This window comes from Capricornis sumatraensis, chromosome 19, assembly GCF_032405125.1.
Source record: "Capricornis sumatraensis isolate serow.1 chromosome 19, serow.2, whole genome shotgun sequence".
In the NCBI taxonomy this organism is placed as follows: Eukaryota; Metazoa; Chordata; class Mammalia; order Artiodactyla; family Bovidae; genus Capricornis; species Capricornis sumatraensis.
Window position 1 is genome coordinate 16,177,109 of NC_091087.1, and position 13,372 is coordinate 16,190,480.

At 53.8% G+C, this 13,372-nt stretch overlaps 1 long non-coding RNA gene across 1 annotated transcript in view; it reads right to left on the reverse strand.

The window, feature by feature from the left end:
• The window catches only part of LOC138095357 (uncharacterized), a 33,422-nt gene extending 32,189 nt beyond the window's left edge, over positions 1–1,233 (reverse strand). The window contains exon 1 of the long non-coding RNA XR_011146304.1: positions 1,101–1,233. This is a non-coding gene — a long non-coding RNA (uncharacterized lncRNA). The remainder of the gene's footprint in view (positions 1–1,100) is intronic.
• Positions 1,234–13,372: the final 12,139 nt, after the last annotated feature.

A 13,372-nucleotide genomic window follows, 5' to 3' on the forward strand; every position in this document is an offset into this window, starting at 1 on the left:
ATTCCTCACCCCAGCCAGCTGAGAAAGGGTGGCCCAGCCTCTATGGAGTTCTGGGGCTTCCTCACCAGAAGGGATGCTACGTTGGGGCAGAAAGGAGTAGCTGAGAGACCCTGGGAACTAGGAGACAATTCCGATCAGGGTTCAGGGGTCCACCGAGGCACAAGGATGAAAACAGAGGAGGAGAAAGCAGAGAAAATGATAGGCTTGAATCTGTGTGCCTCTAGTTCTGAGAAGTCTCTAAACTGGAAAGCTTTTTCTTCTTTCTCCTTCCCTCCTTACCTTCCCTCTCTTCATTTTTCTCTCCTCCCCCTCAGCTTCTCACATTCAGATTTTCTCCCCCCCCCCATCGAATAATGCCTGGAGATGAAAAATGATTTTTATTGCTATTACACTTCCTACCGCAAGATGCAGTGCAAGGCGGCAGAGTTTGTATTACAACTATGTCACAGTGTTTCACTGATGCAAAACATGTAGCCAGAGGGTGTTGCTAATGACTCCTGGATTAGAGAGAGATTGAGACTGGGAGAAGGAGAAAGAGACACACCGAGAGAAAGATGGGAAGGCAGGAGAGAGAGGAATTTCATTAGAGGAAAGGGGAGGGGGTGCCACCATAGAATCAAGTCTAATAATCTCATCAGGATATTTTCAGAGTTCGAGATTTTAAGAGTGTGAACTAGAGAGAGAGCAGTATCCTTTTAAACACCATAAAGGTTGCTTTCTTTTTTTCTTTTTTTGCAAGTTAAATAACTATTAATTATGTTTACAGTCATTTAAGTGAAGAACTCTCCTTTGGAAAGAATCACTCTTCGGAAAACCCTTAATATCAGATTAAATGCTTTTCCAGGAGCCGCCCCGCTTGGAGGGAGGTGGGGACCCGGTAATCACCCCGCAGTGCGTGGACCGCTACGGGGCCTGCGGAGGCTCACTGCCCTTGCCCGCGGTCGTGCACACTTGCACACCTGCCCAGGACGGCCCGTCCGGGCCCGGGGTTCAGCCTCCGCTCGGTCTTGGCCAAACAGTCTCTACGGGCTCGGAACTCCCCGGCGCCCTCCCCCGAGACCCGCTCTACTTAGGGAAGCGGGAGGTTTCGAGGTTCCTACCGTGGCCCGGGCCGGTCCCACCGCCCTGCGGTCCGCTTCTGCCCCCCGGGGCACAGCGAGGAGGGCATCCCCTCGGGGCCGCGGCCCTTTGAACCCGTGAGCCCCGGACTCCCGGCCGGCGGCGTGGAGCTCGCTCGGGGCCCAGCTGCGGAGCGGAGTGTGGGTGGCGGGCGGGGTGGAAGGGGAGTGGGGGAGGCGGGGGGACGAGGGGCGGGGGCGGGGCGGGAGCCGGGCGCTAAGCCTGGAAGCTTGGCTGTTTACCCAAACGATTTTCCTTTCAGGCCCGAGACACCAACGAGACAAGATCAAGCTCCCCTCTTCGGGGGGTGTGTGTGTGTGTGTGTCGCCTCCTCCAAGCGCGGCTTTGTGAATGGGGGCTCCGGGGACGCCGACGGGGAGGGACCAGAGGCCGACCCGGGAGCCAGCGCCTCCTCCCGGGGGCTGGGAGAAGCCGGGAGGAGGCCGAGGGGTCTGAGGGCATCGCAGGCGCCCCTGACGCTCAGTGTGGTCCCGATCGAGGGAAGCGAGCGACAGGGACACAGGCCGCGGAGAACCGAGGGCCGCATCCGCGAAGGCCGAGCCGGGAGGCGCCTGGTCCTGTGTGTGTGTGTGTCTGTGTGTGTGTGTGTGTCTGTCTGTCTGTGTGTCTGTCTGTGTGTGTGTGTGTGTCTGTGTGTGTGTTGCGGGGAGCGGTGAATAATGTGAATCACATCCTCCTTCCAGTCCCTTAATTTCCGATCCCTCCAAAGCCCCAATCTAGCTCCTTAGGCCACTGATTTCTTCCCGACTCCCTCGCTTGAGATCTGTTAGCTGTAAATCAGGCCAAGGTTTTGGCGATTACGGTACAACGCAGGCCGTGTAATCCGCGCCGCTGGGCTTGCGCCTGGGTCCATCCTCGCTCCGGAAAAAAAAAAAAAAAAAGATGAGAAAGCAGGAGGGGAGGGATGGTCTGTATTGACAAGGCATTTGTCATTTTTAAAGGGCTCCACATGCAGGGATATCCATCAGCCTAGGTGGAGTGGGGAGGAGGCAAGGGACGCGGATGGGGCAAAGTCCCGGGATCCGCGCAGCAGGTGAGCGCCCTCCTGGGCGTGGCTCCCGCTGCAGTTCCAGGGGACATCCGCCGCCGAAACGTCGTTTGCAAAATAACAAGAATATTAGAGGTATTGTTGATAATAAGAATCAGGAAGGCGGGGTGATATTTAATTGAGGTCGTAAGATGAAATCCGGCCTGAAGGTGTCGTATGTATATTTAGTGGCAGGTCTCCGACAGCTAGCTCAGCCCAGGCCGATGAAAGGCTTACCCAAGAATGTGTTTCTGGAAGAAAAGGGTGTCCTTCCGGTGCTTCTGACTCAGCTATCATTGCTCCTGTCTCGGCCTGCCCTGCTCCCCCCAAACCCTACACTGAAGGTCGTCATTTTTTCTTGTTTGCTTTAAAAATCGCCCTCCCCCCAATCTTTCCCAGCAAGTTCTTATTTAATAGAAGTTCCCATTTCCTGGCGCTGACCCGGGCAGAGCTCAGCAGAAACCGGGTAACACATGGTTCGGGCCTCAGTGTCGGGTTCACGGTGGTTCAGACCTGGACAAGCACGCTCCGAGAGGGAGGAAGGGCGGAGGTCCCCGGGTGTTCTTCCCGTGTGTTAGGAGTGGAGGGCTGTGGCTCTGGGCTCAGAGGGGCCAGAAGCAGCTGTTGGGCATCTGGGTACGAGTTGGGGGCTGGGGAACCGCGGCTGTGCTGTGGTTGATCCGGAATAAACGTGTATTAGAGAGGTGCTGCTCACGGAGGAACCAGAAGCGCCTGATAATGCTAAGAGCCACAGCTAACATTTACTGAGCGTGTCCACACATTTCCACTGTGTCCTCCCCTGGGACACCCCTCGGGGGTCAGGGGTAGGCCGCAGAGCTGGGGGGCCCAGAGGGAGGGAGCAGGTAGGTAGCTAGGGAGGTGGGAGCCCGTGGCGGCGGATGAGAGGCTCCTGCCTCGCAAGGCGTCTTCTGCCTGAGAGGGGTGGCGCGGGGCAGCCAGGCCCCGGGCCCAGCCAGCCTCCCGCCCTGCCTGTGGTCCTCCCACATCCGGCCGGCCCCGCGCGGCCACGCACTGTGCGGGGCCCCCAACCTCCGGCCGGAGAGAAGGAGGGCTAGGAGTTCCACTGATGTGCCCACTTCTTCCTGCTGGAATTCAGGAGGCAAGGAGACTGGGCAGTGAGGAGAGCGAAGGCCTCGCGAGGGCCGGGGCGAGCGCAGGGCGCGCCGAGACTAGGCCCGCAACCAGGCCCGAGGCCTCCTCCCGCCGCCCAGGCCCCGGGCGCGGCGGCGCTCCGAGGGAAGTGCGCCTCCCCGGCGGGGCCGCGGGCGCTGCACCGGCTCCGAGGCCTCCGCCTTCCTCGCGGCCCCAGGCGCGCCCCGGGGCCGGAGCTGGGCGCAGGCCCGGCCGCTCTCCACGCACCACCCCGCCGGGGCGCCCCGGCCTCCGCTCCCAGGCGGCTCCGGGGAAGAGGGCTCTGGCTTCCTCCTGCACGGCCTCCCTTTGCTACCCCCCCAAACCAGGGACTGAGACTCGCCGGTGACCCCTGCCGTGCCCCGCAAGGGTGGAAGAAAACAGACGCTGTGTTCGGTCTGCAGACAAAAGGCCTCCGCGTGCAGGCTCGGCTAGAGCACGTTTCGCACCCGCCTCCACCTAGGCGGAGCAGGTGGTCGGGGTGGTCGGGGTAGAGAGCTCCGACTGATCCCAGAAACCAAACACCTCCGAGGCCCAGGGCATCGGCACGACCCGAGTACCTGCTCCCAAAATATCCAGTCTGCCCCCGCCCACCCCGATTGCCCCCACCCAGCCACCCTCCTATAAAAGGGGCCCCTATTCGCTCTTTTTCCTTTTTCTTTTTTGGCTTCTGGTCTCATTGCGAATCACCTGGCAGCTTGGAAACACCGGCTCCTGATATCGACCAGCAGAGGTTACTTCTTTCTCTAAAAACGACTCTAGCTTCTTCTACTAGACCCGAGGGAAAATTCACATTAAGAAAAACAAAACAAACTTTAAACCCTCTCTGGGTGTGAGACATGGTGGGGCGCGCTGAGCTTCCGATCTCCCCACGCTGACTCATCGCCGCACCTGGAAAGCTAGTCCTGCGAAGAAGAAATAGTCTTCTCCTGCAGTCTATCATTTTGGTATTACAAGTAACAACCGTGGAGCGAGAAATACCCGCGGCCTAAGAATATTGATAGATGATAGTAGCGATATTCACAATCGATCCTTTAATAGGCAGATGTCATAAATCATGTTCAATTCCCTGACAGCACAGTACTTCACTTAATAATATAATTAAGATGAAAACTCCGGAGGTATTGGAGGCAGCGGGTATTGATAGCGTCAAAAATTGCGTTCTGAATATGATGATGGAAGGGAAAAGGACTTTTGGAAAATACAAACCCCCTTCCCAAAGGATGGGGTTTTCAGGGTGCTCTCTTCTGGGCAGCCCTTTTGACCTTTTTGACCCCCAACGCTCAGCGTACACCTTTTCCCCTCAGCAGCAATCCCCATCTCTTATTGGGTGGACTGGGAGTAGACCAGCTCTTTCTGAGAAAAGGAAAATAAGGAGAAATTTGCCTTGGCCTGGGTGAATGTCCTGTGTTTAGGAATCCTATAGAAATCCATCCCTTCAGCCTGAATCTGGAGGGGAAAAATGTTTAGGAGAACTAGGAAATGAAACTGTTTGGTTGTCTCAATAAAATTAATTTCCTCAACAATGTTTTCAAAATTACACATAAATCACTGAACATATGCAGATACCGTCCCCCCATCCACTCCATTTCTGCAGTTTAACTGCCTATGAGCTTTTCCAGCATTGCTCTCCAGTCAGAATCATGGACCTCAGGATGGAAACCAAAACTTCACTTGAAAAGTAAAAGCAGAGAGGCGAGGTGCTGTGAGAGTGTGGTGATTTGCTCCCTGCTTCATGAGTAGAGCTGATTGCAAGTGCGGCTAAAATTATTCCAAAGGATGGAATATTAACCAAATCAATCAGAGCTGACAAATGAGAAATATTTGAAAGTCAGGGGTAATTTACAACTTTGTTATTAGTTAAGAATCGCCTGCCTTGTAACAGTAATTAATAACATTTAGGAATGATTTGGAAATCCCCCTCCCATGCTCTTTATTTTCCTCTTAAGGAAGGAAAGAGAAAAAGGAAGCAAATGAGTGATCACTAGAAACAGGAAAAACACTGAGTCGTTTGTGGGGAGAACAAAACTGGATAATATAAAAGAAAAGGGAAAAAAAAAAAAAAGATTAGCCCCATGGGAGGCCATCAGGAAATAAAGAAAATACAGGAGGAGGGATAGTAAATCAGAAAATGAATTCTGTAACCATACCCCATGAGCAGGCTGGCTAAAGGTTGAATTTCAAATGGCCCAGAAACCCCATCAAAATGAACAGTGCTGCTAAAAAATCTTGAAAGTAGCTCAGCTCTGAATCAAGGCAGAGCTCAGGGCATTGTCTGTTTTGTTGTTGCTAACAATGTATTTCTTTATAGCCCAGGAGCAGACGTGTGCAGGCTCTTTCCCAAATTCTATCCCTGGAGACCGGACTGGCTTTCATGTTTCTGATGTTAACTCTCCTCTCGGTCACTGACAATCCCCTCCCCCCATCTTACGTTGATTATTAGATTGTCTCAACCCCACCTAAACAACACACCAAAATAATGACTTGTTGAAAAACTATAAATCATTTCAGTGTCTGAGCTTGGAAAACCACTTCAGTCAACAGGCTTGCTGCTAGAAGGTAAAGAAATCCCCAACCTTCTGCTGAGGAAAAGCTGCTACTTCCCTGAAGTTTTATTTGTTAGATGGGGGATTTTTTCAGGCTAGTTTAAAAAAAAAAAAAATGGAGAGGGGGGAGAGAGAAAAAAAAAAAAAACTTTGGCAAACTTTATCTGGTCTTTATTATAAGCCCCAGTCTTGTCTCATTGAGCTCAGGCTGAGTCTACACAAGGTAGCTAGAGATTGAGATTTATTGGTCTCTAAATGAAAAGATTCATTTGATATAAGAGGTTAACTCAAAGTTCCTATACCGTGACTAGCTTCAGCAAATGTCTCTGTCGAGTCAGCACAAAAGCAGTTCAAAGAAATCTGAAAAACACACACAGATATAGACACACAAACACACTCGCCCACTTAAGCCGCAAATGCAATTCTCTTTTCTTTGTTGTTTCTTCTGTCCTTACAAACCTTCAACTTCTTTCTAGGTGGCTGGGGTGGCTGGCTCCCCCCAAGAAACAGGCAGCTGAACTTTGCCATTTTGTATCTTTTGCTTTTACTAGCCCTGAATGAAAGGATAAGGGGAGGGGAGAAAGTAAAAGAGGAGACATGAACTAATGCAAATAAAGCAGAATCCGTTTGTAAATGAGGTGCACAGAGGAAAGGGGGGCAAAGAGGGGCGGATGGAAGACAGGGGCTCCAGGATGAAAATAGGCAAACTGTCTGAAAATGGATGAGATGGGTTTTCAGAGATTAGAGTCCATGAACCCAATAGGAACCTGGCAGAACGTGAGGTTGTGAAGGAAATTCCAGAAGAGAGAGCCAAGGTGCCGCAGACTTTTAGAGGGGAGCCGGGAGGTGACACACTGAGGACCCGAGCTCCTGGGCTAGAAGCATACTATGGACATGCTAATGAGAGAAAATTAACCTTTGGGTTGGGTCTGTGACATGGGCCCTCTGCTGAATCTGACCCAGGGGCTGCAAGCCGCTTCGCTCTGCACCAGCGAAATGAGATAATCGCCCTGAAATCCACCAGCCTTGGTGCACACAGGCGCGGAAACACTGCTGTGGAGAGGGCAGAGTAGCTAGCAGCTCCTTCGAAGAAAAGGAAAACAGGAGAAGCCACCAGAACCACAGCCAGGCATGAAGAGCAAACCTGCAGACCCTAGGTGCATCTGCTTAAGTCCCAAGCCCCTCCAGGCTGGCACAGGAAAGAAAGAAGCAGGGCCTGCAAAGTAAGAAGTGTCTTCCTCTCTCTTGCTCCCTTCTGTCGCCAAAAACCCTGGATAACTGGGCCTCGGTGAAGCAACAGAAGGGATAAATGGATTTTTTATCTCCAGGAACGTGGCCAGTGGGCCAGAGGATTATTGTTCAGGCCAAGGAAATATTTTGGGGAGGGAGGGGTCAGGGATGGAGAACAGAAAGAAGTTGCAGAGGACAGACTAAAACAGATCAACTGAAAAGAAATTCAAAGGGAAATTTTTAAAGTGGAGTGGCTGTGGTTACACGTCACAGACACTGAGACAGTAAAACACACACACACACACAGGGATTTTATTAAACAAACAAGCCAACAACCAAACGCACATCAAAAACACATTGGCTCCTGCTGTCACAGGGAGAGGGGATTTGAAATGATTGCGGGGTTCTGGTAGGGACCCTTATGGCCTTTATTGCAGTCTCTCTTTCTCTCTCAGGGTGTTCCAGAAACCCTGAAAGCCTCGGTGGAGAAGCGGCCTCCCAGAGGCTACACAGGGAGGACTCCCCGTTGGAGGCGCAGGGGTCGTGTTTCCAAGTAGAGACGTCAACAAACCGCAATCTTAGTGACACTGACAGCGCAAAATTATGTTTAATGTTGTGAGGGGGAAAGGGGAAATATAAAATCAGCACAGGAAAAATGCTTCCCAGACCTTCCTCACAATTAGGGCCTCGGCATGGGGGTGCGCTCAAGGCAGGGTGGAAGCAGAGGCCCAGGCGCGGCAAGGCCACATCGCTGAGTCCAGGCAAAGGTCCCGCTCCGCCCCAGGAGGAAGAGGAAGGCTTCTGGAGGGAGGCGAATGACATCCCGTCCCATCTCTTCCCTGGGTTCAGAGCCTTTCTTTTGGAGAAGCGGGGAGGTTCTGGATGCCCCATCCTGGTAGAGATGGCCGTTCAGGGACTGGCCTGCGCAATCCCAAGAGCCACAGGGGTTTCAAATCAGTCATGAAGCTGGCCAAGAGCTGCCCAGCCTAGAAAGCAGAAGAGGAAGTGGGTGGGGGTTCGTGGGTGGGCTGGGTGGACAGGCGTAAAACCTCAGACACCCCCCCTCCTTTCCAGAACCTGGGGTGTCTGCAAGGGGAAGTAAGAACTATCTAATAAATTAGCAAGCTCCCCTCTGGAACTCGCCAGCAGCCCTGCCTCAGCTGCCTGGTACAGGTGAGCTGGACCTCCCACTTTCTCATGATGCTCCAGGTCTCCATAGGCACCCCCCACCCCTGCCAGGACCAAGGACAGGCAGACTGCCACCAGGCAGTCAAGGGGATTGGCCCAGAGAGAGCCAGGGAGGTGGAAAAGGTGTCATTTTTAAGAAGGAAGCAGTTTCTGTTCAATGCAGATTGTTTCCTAAACTGCTTATTGAAAGAGACAGAAGTGTGAGTGAGAGAGAGGGAGTGTGAGAGAGAGAGAGAAAGGATGAGTCCCCTATTCTCATCATGTTGTGGTTATAAAGAAGAGAATTTTGTCTTTGTCTGGAAACCACTGTATTACTGTGGTTATTAAACACGCCGGCTTCCCTTATTAGTGTCAAGGCAAGGAGAGAGGGATAAAGAGAAAGGGTGAGCAGACAATTCATTTTCAAATAATACAAATTAAATGTTTTTTAAAAACTAAACCTAACTGATCAAGGCAGGAGATGTGAGATGGCAGTAAGAGAGAAACGGGAGGAAAAAACACAGAAAAGAGTCTGAATTTTTTTAAAAAGACCAATCTGTGCAGAGTAATCAGGAAAAACAGCCTGGGATAGAGAAAAGCAACTGCCATTTCCTATGTGGTAGCTCCATGACCTTAGGAAAAGTGGAGAAACAGCTCTACCTTGGGGTGGTAGTTTTACACTTTGATTTTAGCAACAAGTATCAAAATATCTAAACTAATTGATTGTCGAGTTCCTTGGCCCTTCTCCAAAGAGCAATATAGATTTAATTGTATGTTGTTTAAAACTCCATTTCTCCAACAGTGTGAAACATGTAATAAAAGTCGTAAACCGTATCGCAGATTCCCCCCCCCCCTCACCTCCAGTAGCATAAATACCCGACTGACACTTGGAAATCTTAGCTAATACTTTTAATAGGCTAAAAAAAGGGGGGGGGGCATCTGAGAGGGGGAGCCACATAATAAAATCTAAACTGCTAATCCATTTAAACTCATTCAAAAAGAACCTGTGGTTTTGCAGACGAGGGGTCGGGGTGAGGAGACCCCACGTCAGCCATCTGATTTGTTCGAACTTGGTTCAGCTAAACCACACTCCCCTGAAGCAAAGCAAGTAGTGAGTGGCCTTCCAGAAGACTACAGAAGGATCTCTACCGGGGAAAACAGAGCTGAAAGTTGCCAGCGAACTGCCTGGCCCGAGCTCCCCTCTCGCTCACCGAGGCGGGGAAGCCGGTCGGCGGCCGTGGCTCTCCACAGGCCTGGGCCCGGCTTCCCCGAGGCAGAGAGGGGGGCTGTCGGCGGGCAGGAGCGCTCCAAAGCGCCGTGGCCAAGTCCCCCCGCGGCCCCTCCCCGGCAGCCTCCCCTCATTGTCCGCGATCATCCCCGACCCCCCGGCGGCTGCTCGGGTCCACAGGCAGTCCCGGCGCCCCCCTTCCCGGCCCGGGGCATCTCGGAGGAGGGAAGGGAGAAGGGGAGAGCCCCGGCCACGCCTGCGATGTGCTCCGGGATCGGCTGCAGTCCCGGGTTCGCGGCCGCCATGAAGCCGGCGGCGGCGCGCGGGGCGGGCCGGGCCCTGGCGTGGCCACGCGGGCCGGCTGCTGGCGGAAATCTGCAAAAATCCACGTGAGCTGCCCCCTCCTCCAGCCGCCCGCGGCCCCTGACACGGCGGCATTGAAGCCGGCCCGGAGGTCCCCGAGGTCTCCGAGTGTGACAGTACTCAGCATAGCGGGTAGATGGCACAATTTTCTAACATTTAGAGAGAGGAACCCACGCTGGGAGCAATAAGTCCATTTAAAAGCCCTTTATTTAAAAGGAACAAAGATAACTGACAAGCGGAGTACAGAGACATCTCAATGAAATTTCCAAAGAAGAAAGAGAAATCAGAGGCCAGAGCAAATGCGAACCGGGCTTGATGGAACAGGCCAGCACTTTTCCTCCTCTCTCGAGAAGAAAGATAAAAAGACAGAAAGAGGTGGTGGTCAGTGGGGGTTTGTGCGTATTAATGATCACAGTCCAAACCAAATTCTATAAAACCCATTGGCACAGAAACTTTAAAATGGCCGGGTGGGCTCTGCCAGGGCAGGTGGGAGAGAAGCTGGATCTGTTCAGAGGAAGACGCTCGGAAGTTTTGCCCTCCTGCTTAGGGGCTCCATCCTAACCTCGGAAAACAGCCGCCTCTGCTTTGGCTTGGCTGGTCTGGGGAGCCTGGGGACAGCAGGCCCAGCAGGCCCGCCGGGCACCCATTCTGGGCACACTGGGGCCCTCTGAGGGCCTGGCAGCCCAGGCCTCTGTCCTGGAGCCGCCTCTCCTAGAATGGTGCCCAGGGCCCAGCAAGAATCTGAGGACCTAAGATGTGCTCAAAAGCTGGGTACTCGAGAGCCCACTCGCAGGAACAATTGCTATCTCCTCGAAACTGAGAGGAGCGAAAGGGGGCTTTAGCCCCCTGATGTCACCCGGCAAAACCAAGACAGCCCACACTTCATCCTGTGCTCCAACACTGTCATCACCCACTCCCCATGCCCAGACCTGCAAGCCGGGTCCCCCACTCGTCCAAAAGGTGAGATCGAGACCCGCAGGCCTAGAAGAGAGGCAGGAGGCCAGGGGAGGGGTGGTGCCCCTCTGGTCCTCCGGGTGGCGCTGGCCCCGGGCGACCCTAGGCTCCTCTCCACCCCCAAGCAGGCGGCGGAAGAGGTGAGGTGGCTAATGCCCGCAGGGGGTCAAATGATTGTATTTGGGTGGGTGCTCGCCGACGTATTTGCTGAGTAAACCTCCCTTGCTGTGTTGAAGGCGAATCCCCGTTGATAAATCCATCATTACCGTTCAGATTCAGGGAGGCAGCCGCGCCACTAAATTCATCTTACATTTGTAGCGCTTTAATAGACATTTATTAAATGCTTTTAGAGAGAGGCATGGGGCGCGTGATTACATCCTAGTTATAGACAGAACATAAAGACCCACGTTAACACCCGTTTGCAGGAAGGAAGGAAGAGGTGGGGAGGGGGGAGAAAAAGCAGAAGGATGGGGCGAGGGGAGATGGGGCGGGCGGGGACACAGCGCCTGGGCGTTATTAGCCGGGGCTGCCTGGCGGGGAGCGAGGCGGGAGCCGCGGGAAGTCTCCGGCTGCGGGGCGGAGAAGCCCGCGTTCGCCTCGCAGTTCCCTGGGCTCCCGTTCGCCCCGCACCCCGCCCCCCGCTCCGCCTGGGGGGCTTGTGTTCTCAGTCGCAGCGCAAGGGATGCTCGCGCGCTGCCTCCGCTGACCCTCTGCGGTCCCCAACCCCCAACTCCTCCTTGACTGTATCCCAGGCCTCTCCAACTGACACTCCTTGGAGCAAGCCAGGGAGAGGCGGCAGGGAAGCCCCAGCACTTGAGGATTCCGAAAGCGCCTTTAAAGCGTCCCCTTCGCCCCACCCACCCCCCAACCAGTTAGCCAGAGAGCTGAGCCAGGCCTCCCTCGACACAAAGCAGACCGGCGCCTTGGCCACGGGGCGGGAGAGCCCGCTCTCTCCAAGGTGTCTCTGGCCCGACCTGCTCGGCCTGTGGAGCCCTCCTCCGTCCGGCGCCAGGAGGGAGCCACGCCACCTCTGCACCTCTGACCATCATCCCGCCTGGGGACCTGCCCCAGGCTAGCCTCACGGCCCTCGACCTCGATCTCAGGGAGCTGGCCTGCGGGAATGCCTGGGCCTCCAAAGGGCCTATCCCTTCCTGAGCGCCCCAGGGCCTCACCTAAAGGCCCAGTGCCCGGCTCCGTCAGTTCTGCGCGCCTCCTCGCTCCCTGGGGACGCCGCCACCAGCCCCGGCCGAGGGCAGCCTCGGTCAGGGCTGCTGGCCCTCCCGGGCTCTTGGTGAGGAACACTTCTGCTACCTCAAAGTTGCCATAAGAAAATAAATACAAGTGACATTGTGCTGGGCCAAAGCTCATTAGTTCGTTGTCCAGGCCTAATAAAGAAACAGAAGCGCAAATTACAGAGTTCAGCTTCCACACACGCTCTGTCACCCGATATCAGCGGACGGCGAGCCTGATTCCAATTGCTCCGAACTTGCTGCGCAGTTCGCCCCCCACCCCCTCCTCGCAAGCAGGAGGTTGGGTGGAAAAATATAGTTCCAGAGGGGGTAATGATCAAGCTTTTCCTCTCGGAAGCCTGCGCCACCTCATTTCCCATCAGTAATCCCAATAAAATTAACGTCGTGGCTGCAATTGAAAAGAGGAGGGCCCGCGACACTCCTGAAATAACACACTCTCCCCCAGCAAAAGGTAAAAAGCAAAACGGCCCTTTGTTCAGCTAATTAACGAAGGCCCAACTCCGAAAGCAGATGTGTTTGCTTAGCTAATCACAAGCATGTTTCTTTCAAGGAACGTCATTTCGAGGGGGCTGCTCCGGGGAATGGGAAAGGGGGACACAGCAACCCCCCACCCACGTCCTCTCTGCCTCAGGGGTCTCTCACCCCCAGACTGAGATCCAGAGGCTAAACCAGGCAGCCCATCTCTCACACCTCTCTCCCTCTTGGTCCAACCCCAGAGGCCCACTAGGCACCTCGGGGCTTGCCCGAATGCCAGGCCTGCAAGACTCAAGGGGGAAAAAAAATGGAAAAGTTTTAATGACGCAGATGCCATATTAAATGAGGCAGTTTTACAGTTCACTTTGAATAAGACGCTAACTTATTACAAGTCTGTTATCAGAAGGACGATAAGATTTATAACTCCAAGAGTCAGCTTTTCCCCTTAATGACAATGGATGTTAAAAAGAGGAAATCTGTTCTCTATTAGAGATGAGAGTCCCTTCCCTGTTTTCGGGCATTACGGATGCGTCCAGGAGGGCAGATACCAAGTCCCTTTGTGTCTCCTTGTGAAAAATTCGGTCTTTCCCCTTTGGCTATGAAACAGGGTCTCCTGGCTGGGTTAGCACCTCGCTCAGCCTTTCAGCTTGAGCTTGGCAGAAGGAAAAAGAGCGAGCGAGAAGGGCAGGGAGATAGATAGACGTGGGGATGGAAATGGAGTGGGTGGGGGGCGGTCTCAGGCCTTCATGCAGGAAAACTATTTCCCCCTCTTTCTTTGCCATACAAAAGATAGCTTTCTCCTAAACCAACACAGTAAGCAAACTTTAAAAAACTGGGGTCC